Source organism: Erinaceus europaeus, chromosome 15 (assembly GCF_950295315.1).
Source record: "Erinaceus europaeus chromosome 15, mEriEur2.1, whole genome shotgun sequence".
Lineage (NCBI taxonomy): Eukaryota > Metazoa > Chordata > Mammalia > Eulipotyphla > Erinaceidae > Erinaceus > Erinaceus europaeus.
The window spans coordinates 33,971,616-33,990,124 of NC_080176.1; the positions used below are offsets into that span (position 1 = coordinate 33,971,616).

The following is an 18,509-nucleotide window of genomic DNA, read 5'->3' on the forward strand; positions in this document are numbered from 1 at the left end:
GTGAAATAACTCACTTGGTTAGTGCACTGCTTTGCCATGTGAGCCATGCAGGTTTGAACACACACACACGCACGCGCACACACACACACACACACACACACACACACACACACACACACACACACACACACACCTTCCTACATTGCAAGGTCAGGCTTGAATCTGGGTAAGAGACATGGCAAAGCAGTCCATTACTGTTTTTTCAGTTGTTGAGTCATTGATGGAGCCACTTTAATGTTATTTATCTGCTATACTATATATGTATTTGGCGCTGGGGCTTGCAGTTTTTTCTTGATCTTCACTCAGATTCTCTGCCCCTGAGCTATACCCACTGCTAAATTCAGTTTTTTCTATTAGAATATTTAGTAATAGCAGTCAAAAAAATCCTCCCACTGTTATTATTACTGCTATTACAATAATAACAATAATCACTGTAATCATTATTTTTGTTCACTAGACCACTGCTCAGCTCTGGCTTATAGTGGTGCTAAGGACTGAACCTGGAACTTAGGAGCCTCTGGCATGTGAGTCTCTTTGCATACCTACTGTGCTATCTCTTCCACCTTCCTAGTTAACAGTAATTTAACCCTTGTCTTATGCTAGCTATAAATAGGTTTAATTCTTGAAACAACCTTAATGGAGTAATTATTTTTATTATTCATTTCTTAATTAAGCAGTAGGAACATGAATTTCAGGAAATAATTATTCTATAGGGAGATACAGAGGAAGTTGCAAGTGTGTGCACTGTTGTATTGGGAGTCTTTGGACCATGGGCTCATACCATCAGTTAGACGGAAAAAGCTTTATTTAATTCAGAATAGTAGTCAGTTGTGAAACCTTTGTGGGTTTTTTTGTACTACAAATTCTTAATTAGTGTTTATGAAAATACTGAGCAGGAAGTTGGAAGGTTTATCTTTTCATTTGATTTAGAAAAATAGGTAATCTCTTATTTTAAAAAATATTTATTTATTTATTTATTATTGGATAGAGACAGAAATTGAGAGGGGAGAGGGTTAAAGAGGTAGAGAGACAGACATGGGCAGACCTGCTTCACCACTTGTGAGGCTTTCCATCCTGCAGACGGGCACCAGGAGCTTGAACTAGAGCCTTGCTCACTGTAATGTGAGCACCTAACCAGGTGCACCACTGCCTGGCCCCTGAAAGGTTGGTAATCTCAATTACTACTTTTTCTTGATATTTATTGCATAGCATATATTGAATGATAAAATTTTTCCACATGCAAGAGTTAAAAAGTGATTTTTAAAAACTATTTTTTCTTTCTCTTATTAAAATATTTTTATTTATTATTGGATAGAGACAGAGAGAAATTGAGAGGGGAGGGAAAGACAAAGAAGGAGAAAACAGAGAGACACCTGCAGCCCTCTTTCACTACTCATGAAACTTTCCCCCTGCAGGTGAGAACCAGGGGCTTGAACTTAGGTTTTTGTACGCAGTAATGTGCACCTCCACTTTGCCCCAGATACTTTATATATTTTATTTCTTTATTGACTAGAGGCAGAAAAATTGAGAAGGAAAGGAGAGGTAGAGAGGGAGAGTCATAGTAACATCTCAGCACTTGTTTACCACTCATAAAGCTTCTCCCCTATAAGTGGGGAACAGGGTCTTGAACCAGGGTTCTTGCATATTGTAACATGTGTACTCAACTGATGTGCTGCCACCTGGCCCCTAGAAGTTTTTTTTTTTTTCAGTGTTTTTGTTACCTTTACTTATTGGGTAGACACAGCCATAAACTGAGTAGAGAGAGAGAGAAAGAGACAGAGAGACACCTACAGACCTGTTTTACCACTCTGCTTTTTCCCCTCTGTAGGTGGGGACCAGGGGCTTGAACTCAGGTCCTTTTGCACTGTAACATATGTGCTTACCCACTCCCTCCTAGAAAATTATTTATTTTTAAGTTTATTCTGAGAGCTACTAATTTAGAGAACTAGTCAGAACACTACTGTGGCATATGGCAGTTAGTGTCAGGGTACCACATATGTGAATCCTATGTTCTACCACTAGAGCAAGCTTCTGGGGGAGAATTTATTAATGTGTATTTCAGAACTCTCCTATTTTTGGATTCCCTATTGGAAATTGATTTGAGTACCATGAGTTCAAAGACTATTATGTTAGCATGAGAGAGGTCTTTAATGTCTTGACTAGGAGAAATGGTTAGTGAAACTTTTCAAGATTTTTTCTTTGCCTGTTATTGAGATTGAAAATACAAAGTTTGCCATTCAGCTGGCATAGTTATTGGGTCAGGGATAAGGGAGAACAGATCAAAGATGGCTACCAGATTTCTGACTTGAGTAACTGAGCAAGTGCTAATTCTACTTCCTAAATACGGGAGATGAGTGGGAACTGGTGAGTTGGAGAAGAGTCAGGCGTTGACTGTGAGATTCAAGATATCTGTGAGACACCCTAGTGGAAATGGAGATTATGCTGTTCAAAGGAAAAGTTCCTTTCAGAGAATAAATTCAGAAATGTTCGGTAGATGCCACAGTAGAACTCCAGACTGAGGGAACCTGGGCTCCCGAGTTTAGTCTCTAGCATTGCATATGTCAGGCTCTGCCCTGGTTCACTGTCTTGCTCTGGTGAAATTAAAGACACAACCCTAGGAAATAGAAATAGCATCTTTTTTCCTGAACTTGAAGACTTGTGTGAATTAAATATTTCAAAATAGTAGTCAACCAGAATTGTCTAGCATTGAAGACTGATGGAGAATTTTACCTGAGAGGTGTTTTACTTGCCATATGGGTTTGCAACCTGTGAGCATTCTTGTCACAAGAGCTTTAATCAATACTCGAATACCCTCCCTGTTCTCCTGAGGTCCTGCTTGATCTGAATATACCATGGGCATATCCAGTTAAATGATAACGCTGATTTTTGACATAGCTAGGTGTCTGAGATGGTTTAAGTCTTGCATCAAAAGTAATAATTTCCACAGGGCACATCACATTTGTTAAATTTCATCTTTCAGCATGTTATGAGAGAATTTATAATGAACAGAATCATCATTTTATTTCCATTTTTTTCTTATAGAAAATAAGGTCACCAAGTACTGTCTGCATATACTGGAGTATTAATGTGAGTTTGAAGTACCATTGAGTTAAAATAGCTGAATTCAAAGAAATCATATAGCCCTTTTTTTCTTTTGTGTTACTTTTTTTAATTGATAGGATACAGAAATTGAGACAGAAGGAGAGGGAGGTAGGGAGAGAAAGAGACATACCTCTAGCACTGTTTCGCTGCTTCACTGCTCAAGAAGCTTCCCCCACTACAAATGGGTACCAGGAATTTGAATCTGGGCTCTAAGAGTACATGGAAACATTTGCATTCAGCTGGGTGTGTTACCACCTGGGCCATTTCATATAATTTTATCCATTCATGGGGGCCAGGCAGTGGCACATCTGTTTAAGTGCTCATGTTACAGTATGCAAGAACCCAGGTTCAATTTGTCTGGGAGGTGGTGCAGTGGTAAGGCTTTGGACTCTCAAGCATGAGATCTCGAATTCAGTCCCCACCAGCACATGTACCAGAGTGATGTCTGGTTATTTCTCTCTCTCCTATCATTTCTCATGAATAAATAATATCTTTAACAAAAAAAAAAAAAAAAAACAGGTTCAAGCCCCTCATCCCCACCTGCATGTGAGTCAGTTCTGCAGGTGTCTCTCTGTCTCTCTTCTTCTCTATCTCCTCCTCCCATTTCAATTTCTCTGTCTCTACCCAATAATAAATAAAAATATTTTTAAATAATAATTTAAACCATTCATCAAGAGTGAGTCCTGATCTGGTAAAGCAGTAGTTGCACAAGTGGATGTCACACCTCATAAGTGCTCAGGTGTAATGGCTGTGAATAGTTCCTTACTTATCCATAGTTCACCAGCTCATGAGAACAACTCATCCATTTATAATGTCTAAATTCAGGAAACTGTACACATTTGATTGTGTGCCTTGTTGAATCCACCAATCCCTCACATTAAGTTTGATGTTATGGAGAGAGAGAGAGGGAGAGGGAGAGAGAGACAGAGAGAGGGAGAGAGAGAGAGAGAAAGAGAGAGAGAGAGAAATTCCAAAGTAAAGTTGTCTCCTGAGAGAGGGAATTTCAACCCCAAATTGAAGCAATTTTCCAATGCATAGCATAAAAATAATATTGTTTAATTTTAGAAGATCTTTCAAAGGCCACATAATGTCTGCTTCCAGTTTGCTGAAGGCTTAAAATAGATTCTGTGACTCATTTATTCCAGTTGAAGCCAACATTTAATACCTTTTAGAACTGTTTGACATATTGTGTTGTATCAGTGAATTCATGATAGCATGCTGTCAGAATAGATGCCGTTTTGTTATTTGAGTGTTAAACTTCTCAGAGGCTGCAGCTGTTTCCCTCCCCTGATTTAAGTTTAAAATAAAATTACCAAGGTGATGTATGCTCCCTGTGGAAAACTTAAATATTGTACAAATAGATAAAGTAACATGGGTTACTGTCCCTTTCTTGTACCAATTTCATTTTTTGCTTGGTTACCACTGCTAATCACATTTACTGTGCATTACTCTGAGGTTACAATTGTTTATCAAACATTTTCTCAGAAATTAAATTTTATCTTGAAAATTTATAGAACCTATTTTTCTTTGAGAGCAAAATGTATTGGTTTTTATCATCCATGCCAAGATCTGATTTCTTACCCTCTGTGAATTGTAAATTTTTGTTTCTTTGTCTCTTGCATGTTGTTTACTGAAAAAGAATAGATATTATTTATTGCATGATCTGTTGGAAACTGATTTTTGTTAACATTTAATTGTGATATTAATCAATTCATGTTGCTTGGGCGTCATACCACTGGGGACGCTCCAGCTCACTAGCGGTCTGCAGTTCATCCAGTGGAGTGTGTGCAAGTGTGACTTTTCAAGCAGGCAATAGGAAATTCACAAAGTCAAAATGTGAACATAAGTCATCTAAGAACTTACTGAAATCTTAAGAATTCTTTCTAGATTTTAGTTAGGATATTATTACCCAGACTCTGGTGCTTCCATGTGGTGCTGGGGTTTGAATGCAGGACCTTGTGCACAGTGAGGCATTCACTCTACTGGGCAAGCTACTTGCTACAGTAAACGTTTTATGAAATGGATTTGAAAAAAAGCAGATGTTGGTCTGGGCAGTGGTGCAGTGAATAAAGCATTCGACTCATGATGTCGTGAGTCTGATCCCCAACATCACATGTGACAGAGAGATGATCTGGTTTTCTCTCTCTCTTTTTTTCTCCTATCTCTTCCACTCTCTTTCCATCCCCGGTGTTAATATAAAAGATAAAGATACATATATTTTTTTAATAGCAGGTATTTTCAAATATCTGAGGAATTGGCAAATTGAAAAAACAGAATACAGGAGCTGGTGACAGCCTACTTGGGAGAGTGCGCGCCAGGCCCTGTCCCCACCTAAATGGGGAGAGTCATGAGCAATCTGCCTCGTCCTCTTCCTTCCCTCCCAATCTCTAATAAGTAAATGAACAAACCATTAAAAAAGACATAATACAGGGGCTGGTGATGGCCTACTTGGGAGAGTGTGCACCAGCCCCTGTCCTCACCTAAAGCGGAGAATCACAAGCAATCTCCCTCTTCCTCTCCCTCTCCTCCCAATCTCTAATAAGTAAATGAACAAACCATTTAAAAAGACAGAATACAGGTCCACAATTAGATTAGTTTTACTTGTTTCACCACTTTTCATTAAAAGATAACATTAAAGCTATTCTTTCATTCTTGCTAGGTTGCTATTTTTGTAACTATATATGTGTATATCATTTTCAGTATCTCAAGAAATTAATTAATATTTGACTGATGAAAATGAATTTTTTAGTATTTGTTGGTACTTTAAACATTTTTATATAAGTTCTCATAAATAGACATAAAATGAGGAGACACTTAATAAACATACACTTTAAGCTAATAATTATCTTAGTTACAGTGAATTATACTAGCATTCAGAAGTTACAGGTGTAAGCGGTATTATTAAATGCTGAGCCACTGCCCTTCTATTTAGAAATGTTTCACTTGTTCTTCTTTTGCCCTTCCCCATCTCAGGAATGTCAACATCGTTATATATCCAGTAGCCACCTAGGGTTCACTCTAACTTTTTTTTTTTAACAGAACACTGCTCAGCTCTAGTTTATCGTGGGGCAGGAGATTGAACCTGAGACTTTGGAGCCTCTGGCTTGAGAGTCTCTGCATAACCATTATGCTATCTGGCCCTACCCTAAACTATTTTCTTCATTCCATGCCTCTAACCTATTGTGTGGAAGGAAGGAAGGAAGGAAGGAAGGAAGGAAGGAAGGAAGGAAGGAAGAAGGAAGAAAAGAAGGAAGGGGTGGAGGAGAAAAAATAGAAAGAAGAAAGGAAGGTTGCTCAACTCTGGCATTATGCAGTGCTGGGTATTGAACCTGTGACCTCTCACATGCCAGCCCTGTGTGCAGCTCCTGTACTGTCAGTGAGGCCCTGCTTCTCTTTGCTCCTGTTCTGAATTCCTCACCGTGGCTTACAGTGTCCATATTATCTGTCTCTGGACTTCAGGTTGCCAAACTCATTCTGATACTAGGGTCTTTGCACTGATTTCTCTTGTCTTGATCCCAGGTTTCCATGGCTGGTTACCTCTTTGTGCCTCCAGCACACACACACACACACACACACACACACACACACACACACACACACACATTTTGAATAGAGGCATAGACATAGAGAGAGGGTGAAGAAGATCACAGCACTGTCGGGTTGCATCACAAGGGAGAGAGAAGAGACCAGGAACTTGTGGCAGAGTGGGAATACAAATCTTTATTCATGCGGGCGCCCCAGAATTGGGTGTGGGCACAGCAGTTCAGGCCATGTGGAGATAGCAAAATGGCCACCTCCCACTATGTCCAACAGCCCTTCTCCAGGTCAGGTCGCGGAAGAGAAAAGAGCAAAGAGAGTGAAAGCGGAAATAGGAGAGGCTTTTATGGGAGGATTCTGGAAGTGGCAAGTCAGGACAGGATTGGATAGGAAAGGAGGTGGAGAGAGGCAAAAGGCATGTTGGGAAGGTAGAAGTGTCTTTAGCAACTGTTGCAATGGTTTTAACTGAATTAGCAATACCCTTAGGGGATAACGTGATGGATAACTGTAAATAATACTTGCATGGAAATATAGTGGTTTGTGGGCCCTGCCAATGTTCGACCACATCTCCACAATTTCTCAACACCTCCCCCTTTCCTTTTATCTAATGGCCATAGTATAGGAAATTTAGAGTGCAGCAGGCTTAATGTTTTTTAAGGAATGCCAGGCTCCAGTGGGAAGATGTAGGATGTTTTTGTGGGGGAGGGAAGACTTACATAGCCACCAATCTTGTGAAATTATGTGTCCCCCCTTTTGCTCAACCCTTTCTGTAGAGAGAGAGACTTACCTGGAGGGACTCATCTCATAGGTTAAGTTCTGCCAGGCTCCACCATCTCCTCACAATATTTCTACATCTTTCCGTTATCTTTCTTTCTAATTGTCACATTTAAATGGGTCAATGTCTGTAAAAGACTCCATCTCTGACAGAGGAATAGTAGTGTAGGGGTGAACAGAAACCTTTTGGGCATAAACCTGAATGATATCATGCAGGCATTTTCAAAAGAATTGGAACAAGACAGGAAGGGACAAGTAGGAGAGCAGCAAGAGCCAGTGTGATGCCAAGGGGAGGCCTGGTGGGCAAAGGGGCATTTCCTGCCTCTGGGGGCATCTCCTGCCTCTGGGGGCAGGGACTAGTAACGAGGGGGGTTTTCTTGACTCTGGGGACAGGGCCTGCAGGCGAGGGGACATGGCTTATAGAGTCCCAAGACAGCAACCTGTAATGTCCATGGACTGCTGCAGTCAGTCTTTGAGAAACCCAGCAGTGTAAAGAGAAGCTGTTATAAGTGGTGTAAAGTATCCAAGAGGTGTACCAGCAAGTCCAATAGAAGTGTCAGTCCAATGCTGGTGACCAGGGGAAGAAATGCCAGGGGATGAAACACTGCACAACTATCTCAATAGGGAAGGTCAGCCACCGGAATTCTGCTTTTCTGTAGAGAGTGAGCTGGAAACACCAAAACATGACAGGCAAAGCAGAAGCAGGAAGGGCAGACAGCAATGGGTGAGAGAGAGGCAGTAAGAAAGTTCTGTTCTTGGAGTCTGTGAATCAGGTTCTTCAGATCGTGTCAGGTCACATCATAGGTTTTGGGTGGTGCACTGTAGTCATGTCATCTTGTGGGCAATGGCAGAGGACAGGGGTCCAAATGGATTTCTGGGGATTCCTGTGAAAGAAACACAAACAAATCTGCTTTCCGTGGTTAGCAGGGCATCCAGTTTGAATTTGTATAGATATTAAAAGAGGTTTAATGTAGTTGGTGCCTTAGCCAACTGAATATTGGGGGGATGTATCCCCCTTTTTTTCTTTACTTAATTGGGCCTAGGGGTTTGGTGGGCTTTTTCAACAACTGTTTGTCTTTGGGGGTTGTTAGGGATGTCTGTAGCATGAGAGATGTTATAAAGGAAAAAAGTCTTTAAATTGTTGGCTGAAAAAGGCATGCCTATGGTGGCAAAAGGAGATACACCAGTGAAATGTAGAAAAATATGTGAATGTTGTTAATTTATGTAAGTTGTATATGTGGGAACTTCTTATTTAGCTTAATATCTTATCATATGAGCACATCCTTCTTCATGTGAAGGCTTTGACATAGTTGTAGTCAGTTACTTGTGAAGAAAAAAAACTTTTAAAATTTTTTTAAAAAAATATTTATTTTATTTATTTATTCCCTTTTGTTGCCCTTGTTGTTTTATTGTTGTAGTTATTATTGTTGTTGTCATTGTTGGATAGGACAGAGAGAAATGGAGAGAGGAGGGGAAGACAGAGAGGAGGAGAGAAAGATAGACACCTGCAGACCTGCTTCACCGCCTGTGAAGCTCTTCGACTCCCCTGCAGGTGGGGAGCCGGGGTTTGAACGGGGATCCTTATGCCGGTCCTTGTGCTTTGCGCCACCTGCGCTTAACCCACTGCGCTACAGCCCAACTCCCAGAAAAAAAACTTTTAACAAGTTACAAGTTTACTATAATTGATAACTCGATGATTATAATTGGTTTAAGTATCTTTATAATTTTGTTTAAAGGTCATCTTATGTGGCCTTGTGTAGCAGTCTCTGTACAGCAGGATCTTCAAACCACATTTAGTTAAAATATATATTGATTTTTAAACTATTTTTACTTTGGACTTTAAACAAACTCAGGTTACTTAGAGAGTTAACACGTTAGTGACAATGTTTTCTTTTTTTTTTTTTTTTTTGAAGATTTACAATGTCAGATTGATGCCAGATTTGTTGTGGATTAATTTCCACAAGATTAGTTTACAGGGCACTTTTGGGGGCCCTCCAAAAATGTCCTGTATAGAGAATTTGTATTTTAATTGTGGGGATTAATTGTCACATTAAATATTTAGACTTTACCTTAAATACTCAGTTACTTTAGCAAATTAATTTTACCTTTTTAAGAATCATGTTGACTCCTTCTTTTAACTCTGCCTGATAAGAATGTAGCTTCAAAGTTACACTTTTAACCATTAAATTAATGTTTACCAAACTTGAAACACACACACAAACATGTAGTTTATAACACACAGGAGAAAAACTTTTGTTACAAAAACATATCATTTCAAACACGAATTTAGATCTGTACTCTTAGTTGAACCATCTTTACTCAAATAGTTTAAGACTAAATGTTTCACATTTATACCAAGACATAAAAAAAAATCAAAAGAGGAGAAAAACAATTTTTTGACTGTTTCTGGACATCTCCAGAAAACATGGATGCGTCCATCATTTTTATATAAAGTCAATTTAGTTTCAGAGTACTCTGAGCAAAATGGGTCATACAAAAAAATTTGGTCATTCAACTCACTCAAAAAAATTTTTTTTGTCATTCAACTCACTTTCTCACAAAACACAACTGGCCAGTCATAGCATAAGATATTCAGAGAAGGGGTGGGGGAGAGGGCTCTGTGAACCAGAATTTTCAGATTCCACCATGTCATATTATAGGTCCTGGGGTGCGTCCTGCAACCAGTCGTCTTGCAGTGTTTCTTGTTCCTCAGGGATAGCAGTGCCATCATGTGGGTATTGCCGGACATGGCGGGCAGGAAACCAGACAGGTTTTGAGTAATTCTGCCGAAAAACACATGCAAAACCCTCCCATGGTCAATAGGGGGTCTGGCCCTTTCCATATTTTATCGAGGGGGTCTTTCCATTTGACCTTAATAGCTGGAAGGGTGGATGGTGTTTGCCAATGAAGAATAATAGGAGATTGGTTCGAGTTTTTGTAAATAGTAAAGAGATTTAATGTAGTTAAGGCTTTTACCAGGTGAATATTATAGGGTATATTCCCCCTTTTTCTTTATTTAATTGCGCTTTAAGGGTTTGATGGGCCCTCTCGACAATGCCTTGTCCCTGTGGATTATAGGGATTGCCTGTAGTATGAGTATTGTTCCAGAGGGAACAAGAATCTTTAAATTGTTTGCTGGTAAATGTAGACCCATTGTCAGTTTTAATTTGAAGAGGTATGCCCATTAAAGCAAAACAGGAGAGCTTATGGCTTATAAGATTTTTTAAGCTTTCTCCCATCTGAGCTGTCACCCACATAAATTTAGAAAAGGTATCAATTGAGACAAACACATATTTTTGTTTGCCAAAGTTGGGTATGTGGGTGACATCAATTTGCCAAAGAACATTGGCTTTTAAACCTCGGGGGTTAACTCCAAGAGTTTGAACAGCAATTGTCTTGATTAGACCTGCACAGGAGGAACATGTAGCAAGAATACGTTTCAACTTTGCCAGAGGAACATCAGGAAATCAAGCTTGAAGTCCTTTAAGATTAACATGGGTTAGGGAATGAAAATCAGCAGGATTAGAGACAGAGGATAGGAGAATTCCTGTGGAGGCAAGGCAGTCAGCCGCAGCATTCCCTTTAGACAGGGGACCAGGAAGAGGGCTGTGGGAACGAAGGTGTTGAACATACAGTGGTTGGGTTCAAGAACAGAGCATAGAGGCAATTTGAATTAAGAGAGGAGAAAGTGGGTTGTAATCAATTCTCACATAAGAACAAGCAATCCATGGAAATAAGTTAACAGTATATAGACTGTCAGAAAAAAGGTTGAAGGCTTCTGGTACAGCTTTTAATGCAAGGAAAACAGCATAAAGTTCTTTGTACTGAGGGGAGTTATCACGAAGCTCAATAAAGGGAGATTTGGGGTATTGCTTTTCTGGATAATATATAAGGGCAGCAGCTCCCTTTTTTCCACCATCAGTGAAGATTGTAGGAGAAGAGTGGATGGGATCTTGAATAAAAGTTTAGGTACTAGTAGAGGCAAAAGAGGTAAAGAAGTAATCAATTTATCAGAAGCAAAATGATTATCTAATTGTCCTGGAAAGCCCATTAAACTATGGCAAAATGAGAATGGTGGTGTATGAGCCACTCTGTATCTGTGGGAGAAAATGGAAGAATAATTGAATCCGGTTCCCTTCCTACGACATATATCAATCTATTTCTTCCTTATCGAACCATGAATTCTAAGGCATCAATCTCAGTAAGAAGTCTTGGAGATCCCCCTACTGGTCTATGAAGCCATTCAAGAATGCCATACTTTTGCCACAGTGCCCCAACTACCGTGGGGGTGGAGTTAAAGATTAGAAGATCTACCAGAGAGGAGGGGGAGAACTGAACGAGGTGCATGTCCTGGAGAGCTTGGTTAACCCTTTCCAGTGTCAAGGAGGCTTCACAGGATAATATACGCTTTGAGGAAGGATGTTGGTTTCCTTTTAACAGATCAATGTTAGTGAGCAAAATCAAACCACCATCCACTGCAAGGAAGCAAAAGATGTTTATTCACGAATTCGAATCCGGGCCGAGAGGTGACTGACAGCAGTCCACCAGCTCGACCCTGAACAAGCCTCAAACCACACAATTTATAGGAGTACATTCTGGGTGGGGAATATGCAAAACTAGAATTCTATCACACACTCAATAGCATTTTACAGAAAACACAGGATCCAATCATTTCAGACATTATCATACCCTAAGCAGCCTATAAGAATTGTCTAATTTCAAGCCTTTATTCAAAATAGGGTCACCACACTTTCTCGTTGTCAGCCAAGACCACCTGGCTATCAGCTCCCTTGACCTTGAGCAAGTGGTTGGGTTTCAAGGACTTGGTTAGGCTAGCTATTCTCTTTAAGACAAACAACAGGTGGCTTACATCTTGGTGTGTGGGTTTTGTCTAGCCCCCCTTTTTTTACAGGACTTTTCAACTGCAGGCAGAAAAGCAACTATACTTATAACTTATGCTTAAAACTTTACTTAAAGCAATTCTAGAATTACTGCTTCTAACAATTAAACAATGGTTGGAGGCAGCTAGTAGGCAGATAACAATATTGCCTAAGCCAAATTAAATTTCCAAGAAAACTTTGTAAAGAAGCAAGAGTGAGATTAGAAGGAAAAGTAACACAAGGTTTTAAGGGATGAATCTGCATTAGAGAAATCTCTGAGCCTAAGAAAGAAATTGGAGGAATTAGCTGTACCTTCTCAGGAGCTACATTAAGACCGCTTTTCTTTAAGGTAGGGATAAGAAAATCACGTAGGGCAGAGAGATCTGTATCTAATTTTCCCCATATAAAGACATCATCCATATAATTAAAAACCTTAAGGCCCTTATGAATATATGGGAAAAGGGCAGATTTAATGGCCTCTTGACAAATAGTAGGACTATTAGCCATGTCCTCAGGCAGTACCACCCATTCAAATCTATCATCAGGACTGGCGTTATTAATAGAAAGAACAGAGAAGGCAAAACGTTTACAATCTTGTGGGTGCAAGGGAATAGAGAAAAAACAGTCCTGTATATCAATAGCTATGATTGGAATTCCCATGGGAATTGCAGAAGTAAGAGGCAAACCCCTTTGGGGGAGCCCCAAACCTGCATGGTTTTATTAACCACACTGAGATCTTAGAGGAGGTGCCATTTTCCTGAGTGCTTTTATTTTTTTTTGCCCTAGGCAGTATGCCTGTATATCTTTCTTGAGGAATGGTAGATAAAGGCATATGGTATGTGTACTTGATTTTTTTTTAAGTTGGGTCTGCTGTTTTTTTTTTATTTTTGTTTTATTTTTTTAAATTGAGGAATGTTTTACATTCAACAATAAATACAATAGTTTTTTTTATAAATTTTTTAAATATTTATTTTATTTATTTATTCCCTTTTGTTGCCCTTGTTGTTTTATTGTTGTAGTTATTATTATTGTTGTCGTTGTTGGATAGGACAGAGAGAAATGGAGAGAGGAGGGGAAGACAGAGAGGAGGAGAGAAAGATAGACACCTGCAGACCTGCTTCACCACCTGTGAAGCGACTCCCCTGCAGGTGGGGAGCCGGGGTTCAAACCAGGATCCTTATGCCGGTCCTTGTGCTTTGTGCCACCTGCGCTTAACCTGCTGCGCTACAGCCCGACTCCCAATACAATAGTTTTTACATGCATAACATTCCCCAGTTTCCCATATAACAAAACAACCCCAACTAGGTCCTCTGAATCCTTCCTGGACCTGTATTCTCCCCACCCACCCACCCCAGAGTCTTTTACCTTGGTGCAATATGCCAATTCCGTTTCAGGTTCTACTTCTGTTTTCTTTTCTGATCTTGTTTTTCAACTTCTGCCTGAGAGTGAGATCATCCCATATTCATCCTTCTGTTTCTGACTTATTTCACTCAACATGATTTTTTCAAGGTCCATCCAAGATCAGCTGAAAACAGTGAAGTCACCATTTTTTACAGCTGAGTAGTATTCCATTGTGTATATATACCACAACTTGCTCAGCCACTCATCTGTTGTTGGACACCTGGGTTGCTTCCAGGTTTTGGCTATTACAAAGTGTGCTGCCAAGAAAATATGTGTACACAGATCTTTTTGGATGGATATGGTGGGTTCCTTAGGCTATATCCCCAGGAGAGGAATTGCAGGATCATAGGGTAGGTCCATTTCTAGCCTTCTCAGAGTTCTCCAGACTGTTCTCCAGAGAGGTTGGATCAATTTACATTCCCACCAGCAGTGCAGGAGGGTTCCTTTGACCCCACAACCTCTCCAGCATTTGTTGCTGTTACCTTTTCTGACAAATGACATTCTCACAGGAGTGAAGTTTTGTCTCTGAGTGAAGTGATATCTCAGTGTTGTCTTTATTTGTTTTTCTCTGACAATCTAAGACTTGGAGCATTTTTTCATGTGTTTCTCAGCCTTTTGGATCTCTTCTGTGGTGAATATTCTATCCATATCCTCCCACCATTTTTGGATGGGGTTATTTGTTGTCTTGTTGTTGAGTCTGGCAAGCTTTTTATATATGTTGGTTATTAAACTCTTGTCTGATGTATGGCATGTATAGATCTTCTCCCATTCTGTGAGGGGTCTCTTGGTTTGGGTAGTAGTTTCTTTTGCTGTGAAGAAGCTTTTTAATTTGATGTAGTTCCATAGGTTTATACTTGCCTTAGTCTTCTTTGTAATTGGATTCATTTCATTGAAGATGTCTTTAAAATTTATGCGGAAAAGAGTTCTGCCAATATTTTCTTCTAAGTATCTGATAGTTTGTGGTCTAACATCCAAGTCCTTGATCCACTTGGAATTTACTTTTGTATTTGGTGAAATACAGTGGTTGAGTTTCATTCTTCTGCATGTTTCAACCCATTGTTTCTAACACCATTTGTTGAAGAAACTCTGCTTCCCCATTTAATAGTCTGGGCACCTTTGTCAAACATTAGATGTCCATAGGTGTGGGGGCTCACTTCTGGGCTCTCAATTCTATTCCACTGGTCAGTGTGTCTATTCATGTTCCAGTACCAAGCAGTTTTGATGACAATGGCCCTATAATACAGTTTGAGATCTGGGAGTGAGATGCCTCCGGTTCTGTTCTTTTTTCTCAAGATTGTTTTGGCAATTCTAGGTCTTTTCTGGTTCCAGATAAGCATTTGTAGCATTTGTTCTATTCTCCTAAAAAAATGTGCTTGGGATCTTGATGGAGATAGCATTAAATTTGTAGATGGCTCTGGGTAGTATATTCATTTTGATGATATTAATTCTGCCAAGCAATGAACATGGGATATCTTTCCACTTCTTTGTGTCTTTTTCAATTTCTTTGAGTAGTGACTCATAATTTTCAGTATATAAGTCTTTCACTTCTTTGGTTAGGTTTACTCCTAGATATTTTATTTTATTTATTTATTTTTTTGCTATAGTAAAAGGAATTGATTTCTGGATTTCAATTTCTTCTAGCTTAGTGTTTGCATAGAGGAATGCCACTACTTTTGAATGTTAATTTTGTAGCCTGACACCTTACTGTATTGCCTGATGATTTCCAAAAGCTTCTTGCTGGATTCCTTAGGTTTTCTGTGTATACTATTATGTCATCTGCAAATAGTGAGAGTTTGACTTCTTCTAATCTGTCTCCCTTTAATTCCTTGCTCCTGCCTGATTGCTATGGTAAGAACTTCCAACACTATGTTGAATAATAATGGTGATAGTGGGCAGCCCTGTCTAGTACCTGATCTGAGGGGAAATGCTTCCAGTTTTTCACCATTGAGTATGATGTTGGCTGTGGGTTTGCTATATATAGACTCCACTATCTTAAGGAATTTTCCAACTATTCCCATTTTTTGTAGTGTTTTGATCATAAAGGGATGTTGTATTTTGTCAAAGGCTTTCTCTGCATCTATTGATATGACCATGTGGTTTTTGGTCTTGCTTTTGTTGATGTGGTGGATCACATTGATTGATTTACGTATATTAAACCAACCTTGCATGCCTGGGATAAACCCCACATGGTCATGATGAACAATCTTTTTAATATACTGCTGTATCCAATTGGCTAGAATTTTGTTCAGTATTTTTGCATCTATGGTCATCAGAGATATTAGTCTGTAGTTTTCTTTTTTGCTTGTGTCCCTGTCTTCTTTTGATATCAGAGTGATGTTGGCTTCATAGAAGCTGACAGGGAGTATTCCAGTGTCTTCAATATTCTGGAAGACTTTTAAAAGTAGAGATATTAGTTCTTCTTTGAAAGTTTTGTAGAATTCATTTGTAAAACCATCTGGTCCAGGACTTTTATTTTTGGGGAGATTTTTGATAACTGTTTCAATTTCATTAGCTGTGATGGGCCTGTTCATGTTATCCACTTCCTCTTTACTTAGTTTTGGAAGTTGTTAGGTATCTAATAAATCGTCCATTTCTTCCAGGTTTTCTTCTTCTTTTTTTAATCTTTTTTTATATTTATTTTATTTATTTATTCCCTTTTGTTGCCCTTGTTGTTTTATTGTTGTAATTATTATTGTTGTTGTCATTGTTAGATAGGACAGAGAGAAATGGAGAGAGGAGGGGAAGACAGAGAGGAGGAGAGAAAGATAGACACCTGCAGACCTGCTTCACCACCTGTGAAGCAACTCCCCTGCAGGTGGGGAGCCGGGGTTCGAACCGGGATCCTTATGCCGGTCCTTGTGCTTTGCGCCACCTGCGCTTAACCTGCTGCGCTACAACCCGACTCCCTCTTCCAGGTTTTCTAGCTAGGTGGCATATAGTTGTTCATAGAAACCTCGCATGATATGTTGAATTTCTGCGGTGTCTGTTGTGATATCTCCTCTTTCGTTTAGTATCCAATTTATTTGCGCCTTCTCCCTTTTTTGTTTTGTGAGTCTGGCTAAAGGTTTGTCGATTTTGTTCACTCTTTCAAAGAACCAACATTTACTTTCGTTGATCTTTTGTATGGTTTTCTTATTCTCAATGTTATTTATTTCTGCCCTAACTTTAGTGATTTCTGTCCTTCTGGTTGCTTTAGGGTTCCTTTGTTGTTCTTCTTCTAGGTCTTTAAGATGTGCAATCAGGCTGTTTATTTGTGCTTTTTCTTGTTTCCTAATGTGTGCTTGTATAGCTATGAACTTCCCTCTCAGTACTGCCTTAGTTGTGTCCCAAATATTTTGATAGCTTGTGTCTTCATTTTCACTGAAGTCTTGAAACATTTTGATTTCTTCCTTGATTTCCTCTTTGAACCAGAGGTTATTAAGAAGTGTACTGTTGAGCTTCCACATTTTGAGACTATTACTAATCTTTTGTTGATTGTTAAGTGTTAGTTTAGTTCCACTGTGGTCTGAGAAGATGTTTGGGATGATTTCAATGCTCTTGAATTTGCTGATGCTGTCTTTGTGGCCTAACATATGGTCTGTCCTTGAGAATGACCCATGTGGATTTGAGTAAAATGTGTATTCCAGTTTCTTGGGATGAATGACTCTGAAAATGTCCAATAGTTCTAGTTTATCTATCTCTTCATTTAGCTCCCTCTTGTCTTTATTGATTTTCTGCCTGGATGATCTGTCAAGTTGAGAGAGTGGATTGGTGAAGTCCTCTACTATGACTGAGTTGCTGTTAATATATTGCTGTAGCTCTTTCAGTAGACATTTGATGTATTTAGATGGCTTCTCATTGGGTGCATAGATGTTAATAATGTTAATGTTGATCCTCTGAGCATTGAGTAGTGTCCATTCCTATCTTTTTTAATCTTATCTATTTTAAAGTCTTTTGTGTCAGATATGAGAATAGCTGTTCCTGGCCTTTTTTGTGGGCCATTCATTGGCTTGTATGATAGTTTTTCATCCTTTCACATTAAGTCTGTGTTTGTCTTGTTGAGTTAGGTGGGTTTCCTGTAGATAGCATATTGTTGGGTTGTATTTTCTGATCCATCTTCCTACTCTGTGTCTCTTTGTTGGGACCATATGTAAGCCTGATAGAGCTTAGGGAGAACCATCCCCGTCTTTGGATGGAGGTCTGAGAAGATAACCTCTTGGTAAGTCTCTCTCAACCGATGTGAGCATAAGGAGGGGAAACTCAGACTTGGTTCTTTCCTTCTTGACTCTCAGGCCCACAGAAACCCCAGTACTTCCCTCCATAACTGCAGGGCACATGGCCACAGATTCACTTATTCAAAGTCACCTTCTGATCACAGAAGAACACACCTTATCACACACTTCATCACACACCTCAGACCCCAGACAAGAGAAATTCCAAACTATATGGCCTTTTGATATCCATCTTCTTTCTGTCTCACCCTACGGGTTTAACCCCTATGCTTCTCTCAAATACCTTTGGATAATTAAGTTGCTTGTGTCATGGAGAATAACTGTCTTGTATCTCATCAATTCCTGTTATACCAGCCCCCTACCTTAGGGGTATGCTGACCGTTAAGAAACCTGTAATTTCTGTCATATTTCAACAATAATTAACTTCATTGCTTTTCTATTTAACTCATGTCCACTTTGCTAATAAACGGATTCTACGGATTCTGGTATTCTAGGATTCTAGAGTTCTAGGCATGCTAAGAGTCCCCTGGTGTCTTTTACTTCGTGTCACCCCTGTCGTGAGCAAGAACCAGCCCGTTACCTTTCCCCTGGAGACCACCCCAAG

The 18,509-nt window shown here is 39.5% G+C and overlaps 1 long non-coding RNA gene across 2 annotated transcripts in view; it reads left to right on the forward strand.

Moving 5' to 3' along the window:
- LOC132533146 (uncharacterized) overlaps positions 1 to 18,509 on the forward strand; it is a 128,007-nt gene that overhangs the window by 94,059 nt on the left and 15,439 nt on the right. Inside the window, exon 4 of one of the 2 annotated variants that reach the window (XR_009545044.1) lies at positions 458 to 524. The exons of the other annotated variant lie outside the window; for it this stretch is intronic. This is a non-coding gene — a long non-coding RNA (uncharacterized LOC132533146). The remainder of the gene's footprint in view (positions 1 to 457; positions 525 to 18,509) is intronic. 2 annotated transcript variants of the gene reach the window in all.